The sequence below is a fragment of the Sciurus vulgaris genome (genome assembly GCF_902686455.1).
Source record: "Sciurus vulgaris genome assembly, chromosome: 6".
Lineage (NCBI taxonomy): Eukaryota > Metazoa > Chordata > Mammalia > Rodentia > Sciuridae > Sciurus > Sciurus vulgaris.
Genome location: NC_136466.1, coordinates 120954187 through 120972195, shown reverse-complemented (window position 1 = coordinate 120972195; position 18009 = coordinate 120954187). Strand labels below are relative to the sequence as shown.

At 39.0% G+C, this 18009-nt stretch overlaps 1 long non-coding RNA gene across 2 annotated transcripts in view; it reads left to right on the top strand.

The window, feature by feature from the left end:
* The window catches only part of LOC306664136, a 186320-nt gene that overhangs the window by 24634 nt on the left and 143677 nt on the right, over positions 1-18009 (top strand). The gene's annotated exons all lie outside the window — the stretch shown is intronic.

Genomic DNA, 18009 nt, shown 5'->3' with positions numbered 1-18009 from the left:
GTGTAAATTACTTGAAAAGGATAAAGTACTATACAAATGTAAGATTATCAAACTCAACTACCTCCACCTCCTTCCTATTCTCTAAGCATATTTTACTTAGGTTCATTATGCTTTGGTCTAACAAAATATTGTCTCAGCTGGGAAAGGGATCTGCTTGTAATACCAGATTGAAAAAGTCTAATTGGGTTGGTCTGACTGATCAGATAAAAGCCATCGTTCTTCATGACATTTTTGATTGAAGAGAATGACTCTTCTAGAAAAAGGAAGTTTGGGCTTCATCCCAGGCCATGTATGTGCTCCTGCAACAACTGCTGGAGAACACAGCCCTTTAGAAGACATGGTTTCTTGAGAAAAATCAATCTATAATATAGTTACATATGTGGGGTACTTAGCAGAGGTAGTTATGGTTTGGATCTGGAATATCTCCCAAAGATTCGAGATTGGATCATGAGGACTCTGACTTCATCAGTACATTAATCCAGTGCTATAAAGCGGTGGAAACTATAGGCAGATAGGGTATGACTGGAGGAAGGAAGAAGGTCACTGGGGGTATGCTCTTGGGCACTATATCTTTTTCCATGTCCTTTCCTTCTCCCCATGCCTCAATTTTTCTATCTTCTTCGATGTCATGAAGTAAGCAACTTTCCTCTGCTATACCGTTCCACTATGATTCACCTTACCTCAGGTTCAAAGCAATGGAGCCAACTGAACATGGACTAAAGCCTTTAAAACTATGAGTCAAAATAAATCTTTCCTCCTCAAAATTGTTTTTATCAGGTATTTTTGCTACAGCAATGAATCTGACTAACATAGAGGAGAAAGACTAGAAGTTATGAGTCTTATCCAAAAGGATGCTTATACTTCACTGTAGAAAGGGAGATGGTATAGATATGTAGACATTGTGGCTTCTAATATAAGTGGGAATTATTCTTCATGTAAGGACAGGACCTAGAGATAGGCAGATTCCAGGACAATCCAATGCCATCGTCTTCTAACCTGCATGTGTATTTCTTTTTTTTTTTTTAAGCCATTTTTGGTAACTATTAGTCACTTTTCCATTGCTATTAAAAATACTTGAGATAATCAACTTATAAAGACAAAATGTTTATTATGGCTCACAAAGTTAGAGGTTCTGGTCCAAGAGGGGTTGGCCCTGTTACCTGGGCCTGTGGTAAGGCAGCACATTAGGGCAGAAATATGTGGCAGTGTCAAACTGCTCACCTCACAGAAAGGAAGCAGAAAAGGAAGGGACTGGAGTCCTGTAATGTCCTTCAGGGTATTACCTCCAATGACCTAAAGATCTTCCACCAGGTTCCACCTATTGAAGGTTCCACAATCTCCCAGTAGTACCAACTCTGGTGACCAAGTTTTTAACACTTGGGCCTTTGGAGAGCCTTCAGGGTCAAACTATGGTATAACCTAAACCATCTACTTAGAGAACAGGTCTTGTGTCTTTTGTTCTTAGTCCCCTTTACACTATTAAAAATGGTTGAGGCTACTAAAGAGCTTTACTTTATCTACCAACATTTATCATGTTAGATATTAAAATGAACATTTAAAATATTTAAGAATGCTGGGTTTGGTGGTGCACACCTGTAATCCCAGCAACTCAGGAGACTGAGGCAGGAGGATTGGAAGTTCAAGACCAGTCTGTGCTATTTAGCAAGACCCAGTCTTAAAGTAAAATTTAAAAAGCTGGGGATATAGCTCAGGGGTAAACTGCCCCTGGGGTTCAATTCCCAATACTGGAAAAGAAAAAGAATAACAACAGTAAACTCATTATATTTCAACATAAATAACAGATGTTGTATGGAAAAATAGTCATATTATCCAAAAGAGAAGTTTAGTGAATAGAGTGCCATTGTTTTATATTTTTATACATTTCTACAACGTCTGGCTTAAAGGAAGATGATGGCTTTTCATAGCTGCCTCTGCATTCAATCTATTGTGATCTGTGGTGCTAGTTCATGAATGTGAAGAAAATCTGGACTTGACTAGATATTTGGTTGGAAGAGATAGAAGCATTTCTTTAGTCTTTTCAGAGAGTTGCGAATATTTTCCTTTAATACTAAACCACAACTCAAGAAGTTTCTAAGTTACTTGTAATATTGAGTCTGAGAACTTATCAATGCATTTTTTTTGTCCTCTGTGCATTAAAATCCATTGGTCTATCTTATACCTTGAGTGGGTCTTTTATCCATTACATGATTTTATATCATTGTGCATTGGTCATTTGGAAAAATGAGTTGCTGAGTTTCCAAATGTTGATGTATTTTGTTATAGGATATAAAAATTCACAATTGTTAATATTACCACCCATCTTATCAGAAAAGTCTTTAAGTATTCAGAAGCTGTCAAGAGCATGGCAGTGGGTACAAGTTTTCTAAAATTCTCTTTTTTATTTGAGAGCTCAAATTTTTATCATTACCAACAAATACTTGTCAGTTTTTCTTGAAGTGATGTTGCATCTCAAATGGTTATGCAAGTTCTTTTCCTTGAGATTACCTTGAGATAGCAGAAATGCTTTAGTGCACTTCCTATTTTGACACAGAGCTTATTAGAAAGAGGTGGAAGGGTTGAGATTTAATGCAATTTCTATTTTTAAAAACTGACTCATCAAGGAGGTTCTTAGGTGAAACCGGCATTTTCTTTTTAATTGGGAGTTCGTGGTGGTGAAGAATACGATGGCTGCTAGCTCAGTTTGGTGCCCCTGTCCTGGTTTGTAACAGTGTCAGCAGCTTTACCTGTTATTGCTTTTGCAAGTGTCAAAAGCCAGGGAAAAGGTAAATAATGTCTAGTATTATTTGGAAGTCAATTTCAACCTCATGGTTCACTTGACAGGGTCTCGGAAACCCCTAAGGGTCTTTGGACCTGTGACTCAGTGAATTCGATCTTCCACAGGAGATATGCAGTGGTCTTGCTCTCTCTCTGGCCTTTGGATGCTGAACACAAGTGAGAGACTCAGGCATCAGAACAGCTAGAAAAGTCAGGATTCTTCAGCGATTAGGAAAAATAAGGCACAGGTGACCAGATGACAAACGGTCCCAAAGATAGGATAGAAAGGACCTCCCAGAATACATGTCTCTAGGTTAAAGGTACATTTTACTAGGGCCAGCTGACTTCCCCATCTCTTCTGGTAAACTTCTGTTTCTTCTTTCCTAAGGTATGTGCAGTTATAATTGTGTCTTATCATGGGATCGTTTTATCCTGTCTCCCTTGCCTTCATATAAGCTTGGTACAGAATGAGGAATCCTTGAGAACCATGACATGAAGGAAATTTCCAGATGTCTCCTTGTCTCCTCTTAATCTTTAGGAAGAGTGCTGGCAGAGAGTAAGTAGCAATACATCGTAACATTATATTACTATTATTGTTATTATCAATTCATCAAATGCTCTCAAAACCCAAAGAGACAGAGATGGTTACCCCTGTTAAGGCTTAATTTTCAGAAAGATAAACTCATGAGAATGTTGCAAATATAAAATGACCACACCTCAAAGATTTTGTCTATCTGGTAATTAAACCATTAAAATGTAAACACTACTAGAAAGAGCATTTGGGGAGCTAGGTAGTTTGTAGGCAATGTAAGGATGAGCAAAACTAAGTAATGTTCAACAGGACCATAGACCATAATCTTTGGACAATATATTGTGCTAAATATATTAGGTTGCATCCCTAGTGGACAAAAATTTACTACATAAACTCAGCCTCTACAGAGGTATATATAGACAGGTAGAAAGGCAAATTCTATTTGACTGAAAGAATCCCTTCTGCCTTTTTCAAACTTTGGGATAAATTTTATGATAATTTCAATCTATGGATGGGAGAATTAAGTCTTGAAGAGAGGCTAAATAAATTGCCTGAGTTTATGACTAGAAAGTCAAACCCAGAATTTAAACACCCATGTATCTGTGTTCACTTACATTGCTTACCACTCAAATAGAATTCAGTCTTCAAAGAGATGATTAGAGGAGAGATGTGGGTATTCTGGTGTCCTCAGTGGGAGCTAAGAGGGAGCAGGGAAGAGTTAAGACAAAACAAAACCTCAAAATTCCCAGGACACACCATGGCTGCTAATCTCTCTTCTCTTCCCTCTCTGGTCTGTTAAATTTGTCATGAGTTAAAATGAATTCAGGGTACTGTGAGGTCCAAGCATGTGTGAAACCATTTATATGTTCCAATGCTATTCCTGTATTGAAAGAAAATAAATGTTATTAATTTAATAACTTCACATACACTTCTTGTATTTCTTGACCAATGAACTACAATCACTTTCAAGTGGAAGTGAAAATTTGTTATTATATTCAGAAGACATGCTTTTCAAATTTCTGTGTACCCCTTGCCTGAGTCATTCTTAACAAGAATAAAATTTAACTTCTTAAGATAATTTTGAAGTAGAGGCAAGTGGTTGCTTCATATTCCTTTTTAGCTTTGTCAGAATCTGTCAAAACATGATATATAGCAAAAATGCATGGAGTAGGGTAGGTTTATTTATAAGCAGAAGCTTTAGCCAGTGCAGAAGTAAACTAAAAAGAAAAAAATGGAACAAATAACAAGAGTTGGTTTTTAAAATAAAACAAGCAAGATTTAAAAAAAACCCTAAATGAACTAGACACCATGGTGCATACCTATAATTCCAGCAACTTGGGAGGCTCAAGCAGAATGATCTCAAGTTTGAGGCCAGCCTTAGCAACTTAGTGAGACCCTGTTTCAAAATAAAAAATTAAAAGGATTGGGGATGTAACTCAGTGATAAAATAACCTGGGTTCAATCCCTAGTACCATATATACTGTGCATAGAATAAAATAAATAAAAATTAAAACAGCCAAACTAACAAACCAGTTTAAACCAGATTCAAATAGTATTGTGATGGAAAACTTAATCATCTTAGTAATTGACACCAGAAATATTTTAGGGAGGTCAATTTTAGGAAAACCTTTATAATCCATTTAAGGGAGGAAGGTAAGGTCCTGACAATGCATCTGGAAAGGGCATGACCTTCATGTGACCTTGAAAGGGAGGATAATCCATTTTTTTACTATTCTTTTAAGACAAATTAACAAGAGAAAGACAGTCAAGTTCATTAACCTGTGTATTTCGTATGTTAGTGGGAGTTAACCAGGAAATGAGTAATTCATATAGAGGTGGCTTAGACCGTTGGTTTGTACAGGATCTTCAGTAAAGGATGGTACATTTTTAGAGGGGTGTCAAGACAGGACAAGTCTCTAGGGATTTGTCTAGGGACAAACACATGGGAGCCAGTCAAGCTTGACATGCAGATTCCTCTGGTGCTCTGCCCAGGCTGATAAGGGGCTAATGTTCATGATCCACCTTTGCCCTAGAGGAGTTCAGGAAATTTCGCCCCAAAACGGAACATCCTGGTAAGCTGACTATTTTAAATTAAAAGCTCTTGAAAGTCAGCAAATGCCAGAAGAGGGTTTAGTCTGATATTCCTTTAGCTGCACCAAGACTGTACCAGCAAAGACAACAAAATTGCCTTCCGTTCTCACCCTGAAATCTCACCATCTATCACATAAAAGAGGACTGAGGAATGTAACCACATCAGGGCTGGTTTTGACACCGTGGTTATTAGTGATGAGTTCTGCTTCCTCAAATGTTGATGTTTGAACATTGGAGAAGCAGATGGAGGCAAGCATACAGAGCAAGTTTTATTTAAAGGTAGTAACACAAACTTCTCCCAGGAGGGAGAAGGGGGCCATGGCTGGTATTCTGGTATCCCAAGTACTGAGAGCGCCCTGCCCCTTCTATAGACTAAAGTTTTCTTTGTTCTCCTGCTCTCTCCCCACTTATCTTTCTCCTTCCTGCCTAAGTGACTAGGCCCAGGAGATGCTGGTGGGATGGCCAGGGGGTGAGTAGGTGGGCTAGAAGGGCCAAGGTGGAGTACTAGGCAGGAAGGGAGCAGCAGCCCAGGGGGCATTGATTAGTAGCTCTCCTCTGAGCAGGAGTTGCTTCATTAAAGACTTTTTGGGAGGGGTGGTATCAAAGGGCTCTGGAGACATGAACATTCCAATCTCCCAGGGGCGGATTCCATTTTCACTATTCGACCTGATTACCTATTCTACATAAATGCCTGCCTTTAATTCTGGTTTCAGTTTTGTTACAAGATAATGTCTGTCTCTCGGGGTCATCCAAATTCCAATCAAAATCCCTTACAAATTAACTTCTGTCTCCTAGGTCTATCATTTCCCCTAATAATCATTTACTATCCCTCAAGACTGCCCATATCCCTCCATCTTCTTTTCCCCTCGGACCAAGGGTATTTAAGCATCAGACTTTCTTTAGGTTAGTGGGTGATCACACTCCTGTGATTCTCCCCCTGCATGTCAAATATGTTTGCATATCTTTTCTCCTGTTTACTGTCCATTCATTACAGTGAACCTTGACAGGGCAAGGGGAAGCCTTTCCTTTTGATCATATAGACTTTTCTGGTACAAAGAAGATATTTTTCTTTGTAAATTTAAGTTCTACTTTTAGACAAATGAGGAAGGGCAGAAGCTTTTCTTTGATCTACTTCTTCTCAATTGCCTTCAGCTTGAAATAATCATGTATGTGAACTTTAAGAAAAGGTAGGGACTAGGGGCTGAGATGGAACTCAGTGGTAGAGCACTTGCTTAGCATGTGCAAGGCCCTGGGTTTAAGCCTCAGTTTTGAAAAAAAAAAGGCAAAGCTGAATTTTTAAGGGTCCCACTTAGCTAACTGGGCCTCGAACTCAGAATGGAGCCTGATCGTCATTTGCTGATTGTGGGGTCACACATGGACTCTGTTCTTGGAAGAGCCATGAATTGTGCTTTGGGGTCCTTGCCACAGGAGGTGTGTTTCAACTGGCAGGCCATATTTCACCACGTGATATTCTTAAATTTTATGCCCCCATTTTTTTTTTTTTTCCAGAGAAGTGGGGTGAGACCATTATGTGAAGCTTTTTAAAAAATAATTGTGTTGGTATTACTTAAACAAAAGATCTTTAGTACAAGATTATGACTCATGGAATACTTGTGAATATATGTTAATATGGTGACCATGATTATGCAGTGAAATAGGGCATTTCAAATAACATATAAACCTGGAAAATATTTTTGGTGTTGGGAATTGACCAATGTATTACAACCTACAGTCATATGTAAATGACAACCAATCGGGATTGAGCATGCTTGCATACCTCATTTGCATTAATGATCCCTATGGGAACCTGGATGAGTACTTTCTCTGTATGAGTTGGCCCCTGTGTACCAAGGAACACATTTTGCTTTTGTACAAAGGCTGCTCTATCTCTCTAGTTTTCTTTCTTTCTCTGCTCCCCATCTTTTTCTCCTCTTTCTGCCAAGAGGTCTTGCCAGTGGAGTAATGGCCCTTTTAGAACAGGGATTGTTAATATTCATACTAAAATTGTTTGTTGTTTGTTTTGCCATTCTAAGTCTTCCAACTTTAGTCTGCTGATGACTTGGGTGAATAGTGTCTTTGTTTTGTTTTGATGTTGCTGTGGTGGCAGAGTTCCTGGGGAAATTCAAAGGGAAATGATTAATTTCCACAAGTCATGCCAAGAGAACAGCTTGAGGGGGAGACCCAGGAGAGGCAGAATCTTAAGGAAAAGACCTGAAGATCTGGTAGTCACGTTGGCAATGCAGACCCCTGGGGGCAGGATATGTGGGAGAGGGGACCTGAAATAGTCTTTCTAAATAACAAAGGTAGGATAATGTCTCCTGGCACATTGACTTATACAATGAACAAAACCAAACCAGGACACTAAAATGTTCTCTGGACTAAGCTGCCATTATCCTACTTTCCATCACCTGCCAGACCATCAAGAATTGGACAAAGTAAGGTCTTATTAAGAGGCCTCAACCTTCATCTGAGTGAACTGTAATTGTTGCTCTCCAATTTAATTCTCTAAAAGATGGTGATTCTGGCCTAATGACTGTAAATCTGTTGTGTCTTAATGCTTCACTTTTTGTTATTAAATGGAATAGCTATGCATATATGGGGGCTGTTCTAGATGCAAGAAAAGATGCCTCGGCTCTGAGAACCAGTAAGCTAAGAGAGGCCATGAGACTGATAGGCAGCTTAAAAACTCACCAGGTTCTGTCCTTAATCACTGGAAGGAATATTGGGAAAAATCCCAGAACCAGAGAGGGAATTAAACTCACTGAGGATCTGTCTCCCTCCAGGAGCCTTAATCTACTTGGGAGGTCAGCTTTCTTTTCATTCAGGGAACATTCTATTCTAATTCTCAGTATAGGAACTGCTCTTTCCCCCCTTCCTATAACTGTGGTTGCAAACACACAGTGATTCATAGGAACATGTTTCACTTTTGGCGATTTTAAGAGAAATTGGTCAGTGGCGATAGGTAAAACGATGTAAGTGTACTGTGTTGTGAAGTGTGTTTTGCGGGCAAGATATCAATGAAACCCAGAAGGGGATGATTTCTGCAGCCTCCCCTGTTCCAGCTTTTCTGAATGTTTTTATCCTTGAGAGATCCCAAGACACTCAGCAGTTGTCCCTCTGCTCAGAGAAATAGAAGGAGACACATAGACACCACCACCGTGGACCTGACTCCTGTTTAACAGAGCTTTGAAGCCTTGAGCTGCTTTGTGCCTACAGTTGCTTCAGCTGGAAGGTCACCCTCATCATCCTGAAGCTGACCTTGGTACCCCCAAAAAGTGTGCCGCAGGGTTCTCGTGGTCACTCCTAGTGACGCCCAACTTCCCTTTTCGCTTCTGAATCTTTCAGGCCCTGGGACTAGTAGACTCCCAGGCAGCGCAGATGCAGAGGGGCCTGTATTTTCCTCTCTTTCCCTCCTTTTGAAGCAGGCCCAGTGGAGCTTTAACATTCTTAGCTTGCTTCTTCCTTTGGTCCTAATCTTTATTTACCATGCATCAGGCCCGTGCTGTCTCCTGCCACTTTCCTTTAGGATCTATCTGCAGATATCTTTTCCTCTAATATTCTCCAGCCAGTTGAGTTCTGGGGTCTCCAGTGTGGGAAATTTGTCAAAGATCAATCAGCACTGAAGACATCATTTTCCACACACATTCTGCTCACACTTCGATGTCAGCAAGATGGTGACTAGCTCTCTTCCCTTCACAGAAAATAGCCAAAGCAAAGAAAAAATAATTGCTCTGGCATTGAAGTATTTGAGGCAGAGAACCACTGTGAAGTGGGGACATTGCAGAGACTTTCATTATACAATGAAAAACCTAAGTCAGGTTAACTTTATCATTTTGAGTAGCTCACAGTTCTGGAAGTGCAAGGTCTGGGGGCTGCATATGATGGTGGCCTACTGGCTGGCAAAGTCCCAAAGTGGCACAGGACATCACGTGGCAAGAGACAGGGATCATGCATGTGTTTGTCTGTGTGCCTGTTTTCTATCCCTCTTCTCACGAAGCCACCAGGATTCAGTCATAGAAGCTCCACTCTAAGGACATTATATAAATAGAATCACTTTCCAAAGACCCTAACTCTAAACACCATAGTCAGATTGAGTCCATTCTCCGAATGACATTAACATATGACTTAAGAGACTTAAATTCCTTCAGAGACTTAAGCACACAGTATCTACCATCTTATCTCTCTAGTTGAGATCAAGCTTGAAGCAAGAGGAACTTGCATGGGGGGAAAAGGTAAGCAGGAGGCCCCCATCAATCCCTGTTTATGGTACAGACATCTTAAGTATTTGCTGCTGGAGGAGACTGCAGTCTTCCCAAGCCCTGAACTCTGTTTGGGAGCTGCCAGGAAATCCATGTTGCTACATTGCCCTCGAGAAAGAACCTCGCCTATGTTGAGTCGTCCTGCACCCAAACTTCTCCTGAACAGTCAGTCCATCTTGAGACCTCACCAAGTCAGGATTCGTATAAGTAGCTGGGTATTCACCCCCAGCAACTTGGGTCATTCTGGCTCTGTGAACCAGAAGTTGGTGGTCTCTACACCCTCACTCATAGCCCTGCAAAGCTGCCAGGTGACTCTGCACACCCTCCCACAGTCCTAGAAAGTATCTGGCCTTGCCTACCCATGTCTAGACTGAGAAGCAACTAGGCAGCCTCTACTGAACAACTCCATCTATGAGTCCTTAAGAAGTAACTTTGGGGATTCTTTCACCACCTGTCAACCCCAGGAAGTAGCTAGGCAACCTGCCCTGAGTGGCAGGGCCTGCCAAAGCCTAGCCAAGGATCTGAATAGTTTCAAGCACTGATGGACATCCTGCCCCTATATCAGGCATGCTGTACCCGTCAGGAGCACTGGAAAAACCCTGCCCACACGTGGTCCTAAGAATGTGCCTCACAAGTGCCTCGCCTCTTCTGCTGCACTTATCCATGCCTTCTCTGCCTGGTCTCACTACAGTGATCCCATCCCGACTTGACCATGGAAACTGAGAGGTGATCAACACCTAAAACCACGAGTGTGGTGTCCAGAGCCACTGGTAAACATGCTCCACCAAAGAGAGCTGCATTCCAGTTGGCAGAACAATCCCACAATCCCCTGGATCCTAGGCCACTGAGATACCCACAAATATCACTGAGTTAATTACAGTTGAAGAAGCTTCATGGACACTGCACTTATCTGGAAACAAAGATAATGTGACCTAGGGACACTTCTAGGAGAAAGTCTCTTACTATAAAAGTCACTCTATAAAGTTGGCAGAAATAGTAGATCTATGAGATGTGCATATACTGACAAAGGAATACAAGAAGAATATAAAAGTAAGGTAATATGATATCTCCAAAGGAATACAAGAGGTCAAAATAATGATTTTTAAGGAATTTAATGAGCTTCAAGATAATTCAGACAGGCAGTTCAACAAAATTAGAAAACAATATATGATCTGAATTAAAAATTCAGCCGACAGAGATCTTAAAAAAGAAATCCAGAAATATTGGAGCCAAAGAATTTAATAAGTAAATAAAAAGTATTGTCAAGAGCCTCAATGACAGACCAGATCAAGCAGATGAAAGAGAAACAAACAAACAAACAAACAAACAAAAAAACAAAGAAAAGAAATGAAGAAAGTCTATGAGACTGATGGTTTGTTTACTAAATGGAGAAATATTTGCATTATAGATGTTCCAGAAGGAGAAAGGAAAAAGTATACGAATTAAATGAAAAAATAGCTAAAAAACTTTCCAAATTTTGGGAAATATATGGACATGCAGGTTAAGGAATCTCATAATATCCTAAATAAATTCAACAACAAGAAATATCATCTCAGAGGCATATTATAGTCAAACTGTCAAAAGTCTTAAAGAGAGAATTCTAAAAATAGCAAAAGAAAACCAATGCATCACATATAAGGAAATACCCATTAGAAGAAACCTTGTGGGCCAAAAGAGAATAGAATGTCTTCAAAGTTGTGAAAGAAAAATAACTGCCAACCAAGAATACTATGCTCAGTGAAAGGATGCTGACTACCATCATGAAAACATGACAATGTAAAACTCACTAGAACAGAACATACACAAAAGAGAAAGAAAAAAGAATCAGACCTAATCAGTACAGAAAGCCCACCAAACCATAATGGTGAATAAGAAAGAAAGAAAAGAACAGAGGATATTCAAAACAACCAGAAAAAATTAACAAAATACAGGAGTATGTGCTTACTTATCAATAACTTTGAGTGTAAATGAATTAAATTATCCAGTTAGATAACTGCAGAATACATATTCTTATAAGCACATGGAACAGTCTTCAGAATAAATCATACATAGATAATATAAAACTAATCTCGGTAAATTAACAAAAGACAAAAACATCTATTTTTTTTCTGACCATGATGGACTATAACTGGAAATCAACAAGAAGAACTTCAGAAATTGCACAAATATGTGGAAACTAAACAACAAAACCTTTAATAATCAATGGATTAAAGAAAAAAATGAGAAATTTAAAAATTTTCTTGAAACAAATGAAGATGAAAACTCAACATACTAAAACCTAAGGGATACAGCAAAAATAGTACCAGAAAAGAAGTGTATAGTAGTAAGCACCTACACATGTGTGTGCATGCACGCACACATACAAACACACACACATACAAACACACACACATGATTTCAAATGAACAACCTAACAATGCAACTCAAGGAACTAGAAACTAAGAACAAACTCCAGAATTAATAAAGGAAAGACATAACAAAGATCAAAGCAAAAATAAATGAAATAGAGCCTTAAACTATCAACAAAATAAAGAGATGATCTTTTGAGAAGAAACACAATTGACAAACTTTTCATTAGACTAATTGAGAAAAGAAGAAAGAAGACACAAGGAAAATCAGAGATGAAAAAGGAGACATTACAACTGATACCACAAAAATACAAAGGATCATTAAGAACTATCACGAATAGCTACACCCTAACAAATTAGAAAACCAAGAAGAAAGGATAAATTTCTGGACACATGTGACCTACCCAAATTCAACCATGAAGACAGAAAACTCAGACCAATATCAAGTAACAAGATTGAATCTGGGGAAAAAAGTTTGAATCAGTACTAAGAGATCTTCCATCAAAGGGCCAAATGGCTTTATTGCTGAATTTTACCTAACTTTTAACAAGAATTAACATCAGTTCTTCTGAAGCTATTTCAAAAAATTAAAGGCAAGAAAATTCTTCCACACTCAGAATTACCTTCATACCAAAACCAGACGAGAACAAGTACAACAAAAACTCCGAAAACTACCGACCAATATCCCTGATGAACATAGGTGCAAAAGTTCTTAATAAAATATCTGCAAACTAAATCCAGCAATATATCAAAAAGATTATATATCATGACCAAGTGGGATTTATCCAAGGGGCACAAGGATAGTTCAACATATGCAAGTCAATAAACATAATACATCACAAAAACAGAATTAAGAACAAAGTCCATATATCTTCTCAGTAGATACAGAATAAGCATTTGATAAAATTCAATATCCCTTCATGATAAAAACTCTCAGAAGTTAGCTGTCAAAGAAATGTACCTCAACACAATGAGGACTGTATATGCCAAACTCAGAGCCAACATTGTGTTCAATGAGAATGAACTGAAATCATTTCCTCGAAGATCTGGAGCATGAAGAAGATGTCCACTTTCATCATTTTGGAAGTCTTAACCAGAGCAATAAAGCAAGAAAAGACTATAAAGGTATCCCAGTAGGAAGGGGGGAAGCTAAGTTATCTCTCTTGGCAAACCACATGATTTTAAATATAGAAAAACCTGAAGACTCCACGCATACAGCAAACAAGCAAGTAAACAAAATAATAGGTGGTAAATGAATTCAGTGAAGTTGCAAGATACAAATCAACACTCAAAAGTCATTAACATTTTTATAACTAATAATGAACCTACAGAGAAAGAAGTTAAAAAATAAATTTCATTCATAATAGCTATAAAAATAAAATAAAATATCTAGTAATACATTTAACCAAGGAAATGAAAGATCTCTGCAATGAAATTTGTAAAACAGTAGAGGACACACATGCATGCATGTGTACAAACACACACACATACACACACACAAATGGATTGGAAGAATTAATGTTGTTAAAATGTCCATATTTCCCCAAACATTATACAAATTCAGTGCAATCTTCAATAATATATCAGTGCCATTCTTCTCAGCAATAGAAAAATAAATTCTAAAATTCATATGGAACCACAGAAGACCCAAGTGGTCAAAGCAATCCTGAGCAAAGAGAACAAAGCTGGAAGCATCACAATACCTGGCCTACATAATACCAAGCTATAGTAGCCAAAACAGCATGGGAGTGGGGAAAAAGAGCAACACATAGAACAGTGGAACAGAAGAGAGAGTCAAGAAATAAATCCTCTCATCCAGAGCCAACTAATCTTCAACAAAGGCACCAAGAACATGAATTGGAGCATGGGTAAGCCTCTTCAATAAATGGTGAGGGAAAACTGGGTATCTACATGAAGAAGCATGAACTGAGACTCGTCTCTCACCATATACAAAAATAAGCTCAATGGATTAAAGACCTAAATGTAAGACCTGAAACTATGAAAGCACATGGGAAACATTTTGAGATATTTCTATAAGTGATATTTTTTGGGCTAAGACCCTATATACATAGGAAATAAAATTAAAAATAGACAAATGGGATTATATCAAACTAAGAAGCTTCTATACAAAAACAAAGTGGAGACTATACCTGCAGAATGGCTGAAAATATTTGCAAACTATTTGTTTGACAAGGAATTAATATTCAGAACATATAAGAAACTTCAAAAAAAAAAAAAACTCAAAAGCAAAAACAATCAAATGTTCCAACTTAAAAAATGGGTAAATGATCTAGGTAGACGTTTCTTAAAAGAGAATACATAAATGGCCAACAAATACATGAAACATATAAAAACTATATGGAAATGCAAATAAAAACTATAAGAAGATGTCATTTTGTCCCAGGTAGGATGACTATAATCAAAAAGACAAAAAATAATAAATGCAGTGAGGATGTTGTGAAAGGGGAACTCAGATACTGTTGGTGAAAATGTAAATTAGTATAGCCATTATGAAATACAGTTTGGGGTTTCCTTAAAAAGCTAAAAATAGAACCACAATGTGATCCACCAATCCCACTACTGGGTATATAGCCAAAGAAAATGAAATAAATACATTAAAAAAATACCTGCACTCCCATGTTTATTGGAGCAAGATAGGAAATTGAGGTGTTCAGAAACGGAAGAATAGATAAAGAACATGTGGTGTGCTCACACAATGGAATATTATTTCACTACAAGAAAGAATGAAATTCTGTCATTTGCTGCAACCTGAATGGAACTGGAAGGAATTATATTAAGTGAAATGAGCCAGACACAGAAAGACCAACAGTGTGTGATCTCTTATGTGAAAGCTAAAAACGTTGATTCCATAGAAGCAGAGAGTAGAAGAGTGGTCACTAAAGGTTGGAAAAGGTGGGGAGAGGGATGTAGAGAGGCTGAATAACATGCACCAAAAATTAGGTAGACAGGAATAAGTTCTAATGTTCTATGGCACAGTAGAGTGACTATAGTTCATAACGACTTATTTCATATTTTGTGAAGCACTAGGAGAGAAGAGTTCAAAGTTTCCCCACACAAAGAAATGATAAATTAAAAAAATTTGTTCTAATTAGTTATGCATGACAGTAGAATGCATTTTGATGCAGTAGAATGCATACATACATGAAGTGTGATTTCTCATTCTTTGAGTTGTACATGATGTAGAATCACACCAGTCACGTAATCATATAGGCACATAGGGCAATAATGTCAGGTTCCTTCCTACTCCCGTGGCCCTCTCCTCCCTTCATGCCCCTCTACCTAATTCAAAGTAACTCTATTCTTCCCTAGCCCCTGACCCCTTATTGTCAATTAGCACTCACATATCAGAGAAAACATTTGGTCTTTGGTTTGTTGGGTTTGGCTTATTTCACTTAGCATGATATTCTCCAGCTCCATCCATTTATCTACAAATGCCATGATTTCATTCTTCTTTAAGACTTAATAATACTCCATTGTGTATATATCACATTTTCTTTATCTATTCATCTGTTGAAGGACACCTAGGTTGGTTCCTTAGTTTAGCTATTGCGAGTTGAGCTGCTATAAACATTGATGTGGTAAATGTTTAAGTAGAAGGAAATGCTCATTACCCTGAGTTGATCATTACATATTGTATATTTGTATCAAATTATCACACCATACCCCATATATCTATGTGCAATTATGGGTCAATTTAATAACAGAATGAAAAATCCTGTGGAGTTTTCTCTCTGAACAATGGCTTCCTTCCAGGGGCCCCATGTGCTAGAGGAACATCAAACCTAGGCCTACGCTGATCCACAGCTGTCCCTGCAGTTGTCCTTTGGAGTCTTGCCTTAGCGGCTGTGTGAGGTCCTAAGAACTATCTGAACATACTCCCTCATGGCATAGGCCAACTCTATCACCGTGAAATCATCCTGTAGCACTTGAGGGTTTCCTCATTACTCAGGCATATTAGTGTGCCCCCCTAAATTCCATGTGTTGAGAGCTTGGTCCTCTGTGTGGTGTTATTAAGAGGTGGTGGAATCTTCAGGAGGTGTAGCTAGTGTAAGGTAATTAGGTTACTGGGCACACTGTCCTTGAAAGTGATTAACATAGTTTTTGTGGTACCACAGTTTGTTCCTACTCTTTGGCTTCCTGCCTCACCATGTGGCCTTTTCCCCTCGCGTGGAATCCCACTATGATGCCATCTGCCATGTGAAGTAGCCAAGAGGATTCTTACTAGAGCTGAGCAGATGTCAGCTCTTGAACCTTCCAAACTGTGAGCTGAATAAATCTCTTTTCTTTATACAATACCCAGCTTCAGGTTTTTTGTTACAGCAATGGAAAACAGTTGAGTGTACTTTCCTCATGTGCTGTCATAAATGACCTTTGTGACTTAAAACAACAGAAATGAATTTTCTTTTAGTTCTGTAGTTCACAAGAACAAAATCAGTTTCACTGGGCTGAGGTCAAGGTATAGGCAACAGGCAGGTCTAATTCCTCTGAAGACTCTACAGGAAATGTATTTCCTTGCCTTTTCAGGGCTCTGGAGGCTGCCCTTGACAATCATTGGCTAACAACCCATCTATTGCTTCTGTTTGACAACCTGATGTCAATGTCAACACTCTCTCTGCATCCTTCTTGTGTGTTTGGAGTGCACTAGATAATCTAGAATATTCTCCCCTCCTCAACATTCCTAATCACCTGCACATTTACTTTTATCCTGTAAGGTAATAGACCAAGTTCTGGGGATTAAGATGTGGACATCTTTGGGGCCATTGTTCAACTGACACACCATACTTAAAAATAAATATGTCATACTTCTCTTGAGTTCTGAGCACTCCAGGCACTAAAGGACTCATTTCCGCCTAAGGAAATTCCTCCCTTCAGCTTTATCCTCACATCTTTTCAAATTTGCTTTTGGTCTCCCACTGTTCTATTCTGACTACAAAATTCCTGTTTCTTGAATCTTATAGGCAAACCTGGGACCCTAGAAAGGTTCTGCTGGGCAAAAACTGCTTACTTTCTCCAATAACTGTTCCTGCAGGCTGAAGTCAAGCAAAAACCCATTATTTTTAGAAGTAGTGTTCAGTTCCCCCCAAATTTCTCATTAGAGATTTGTCAGTTTGTCCTGGCCTTCCTAGTCTTCAGCTCTGACTGAGAAGAAAGATTTTAGGTCTGAGGAATCAGGGCAAAGGTTGAATGAAGACGAGTAAATAGCTTGTTCAGTCCTGCTGGCCCTGGAGCGGAACTTGGGGCAGCATTAGGCTCTAATTTTCTCCAGTAGGGTTCAGTTGGGTATAGATCATCTCAAGGCAGAGAGTGGAACTGAGCCGGGTTGTGGCTTTGCCTGGTGCATGGGACAGAAGGACAAAAGAAGAGGACAGCTGAGATTGTTGGGGAAGGGATTATTCTACTCAGCCTGGGTTAAAAAAAGAAAAAAACTTAGATAAATTTATGTAATTTATATAAAGACTACACAATAAGTGCTTTATATTTGAGACTTACAGGATCTACCTTATAGGGCTACTATCCTCATTTTAGACAGGGAGGTAAGGTGCAGAGAATTAAATAACAAAGTCACATAGCTAGTAAATGGCAGAGCTTAGACGCAACCTCAGGGAGTTTGGTGGCAGGGATTTTGTTCTTCACCCTCACTGTGCCGTGTGGACAGGGGTGACCTTTGAGGAAAGAGAATCTTCAGGGGTAAGTGTCTGTGAAGTCCAGGATATTGGGAGAGCCTGGACATGGGCTGAGGCTGATTTGAAATGTGCAGTGATTCAGGGTCATGACAAAATCTACAAAAGTAGCTGTGGATGTGGGTAAGTGGAATGGATAGGAAATGAAGGTCACTGAATTCAGGGGTGAGTATGCTCTGAGGCCATGTGTGGTTGGGGCATCCACATAGGGCTGAGATCATTCAGAAGAAGGACCTGGGGTGGAGAGAACAGAGGGAGCCAGATGCCAGAGCCTGACAAATGGAGGGGAAGGATGAGGAGGT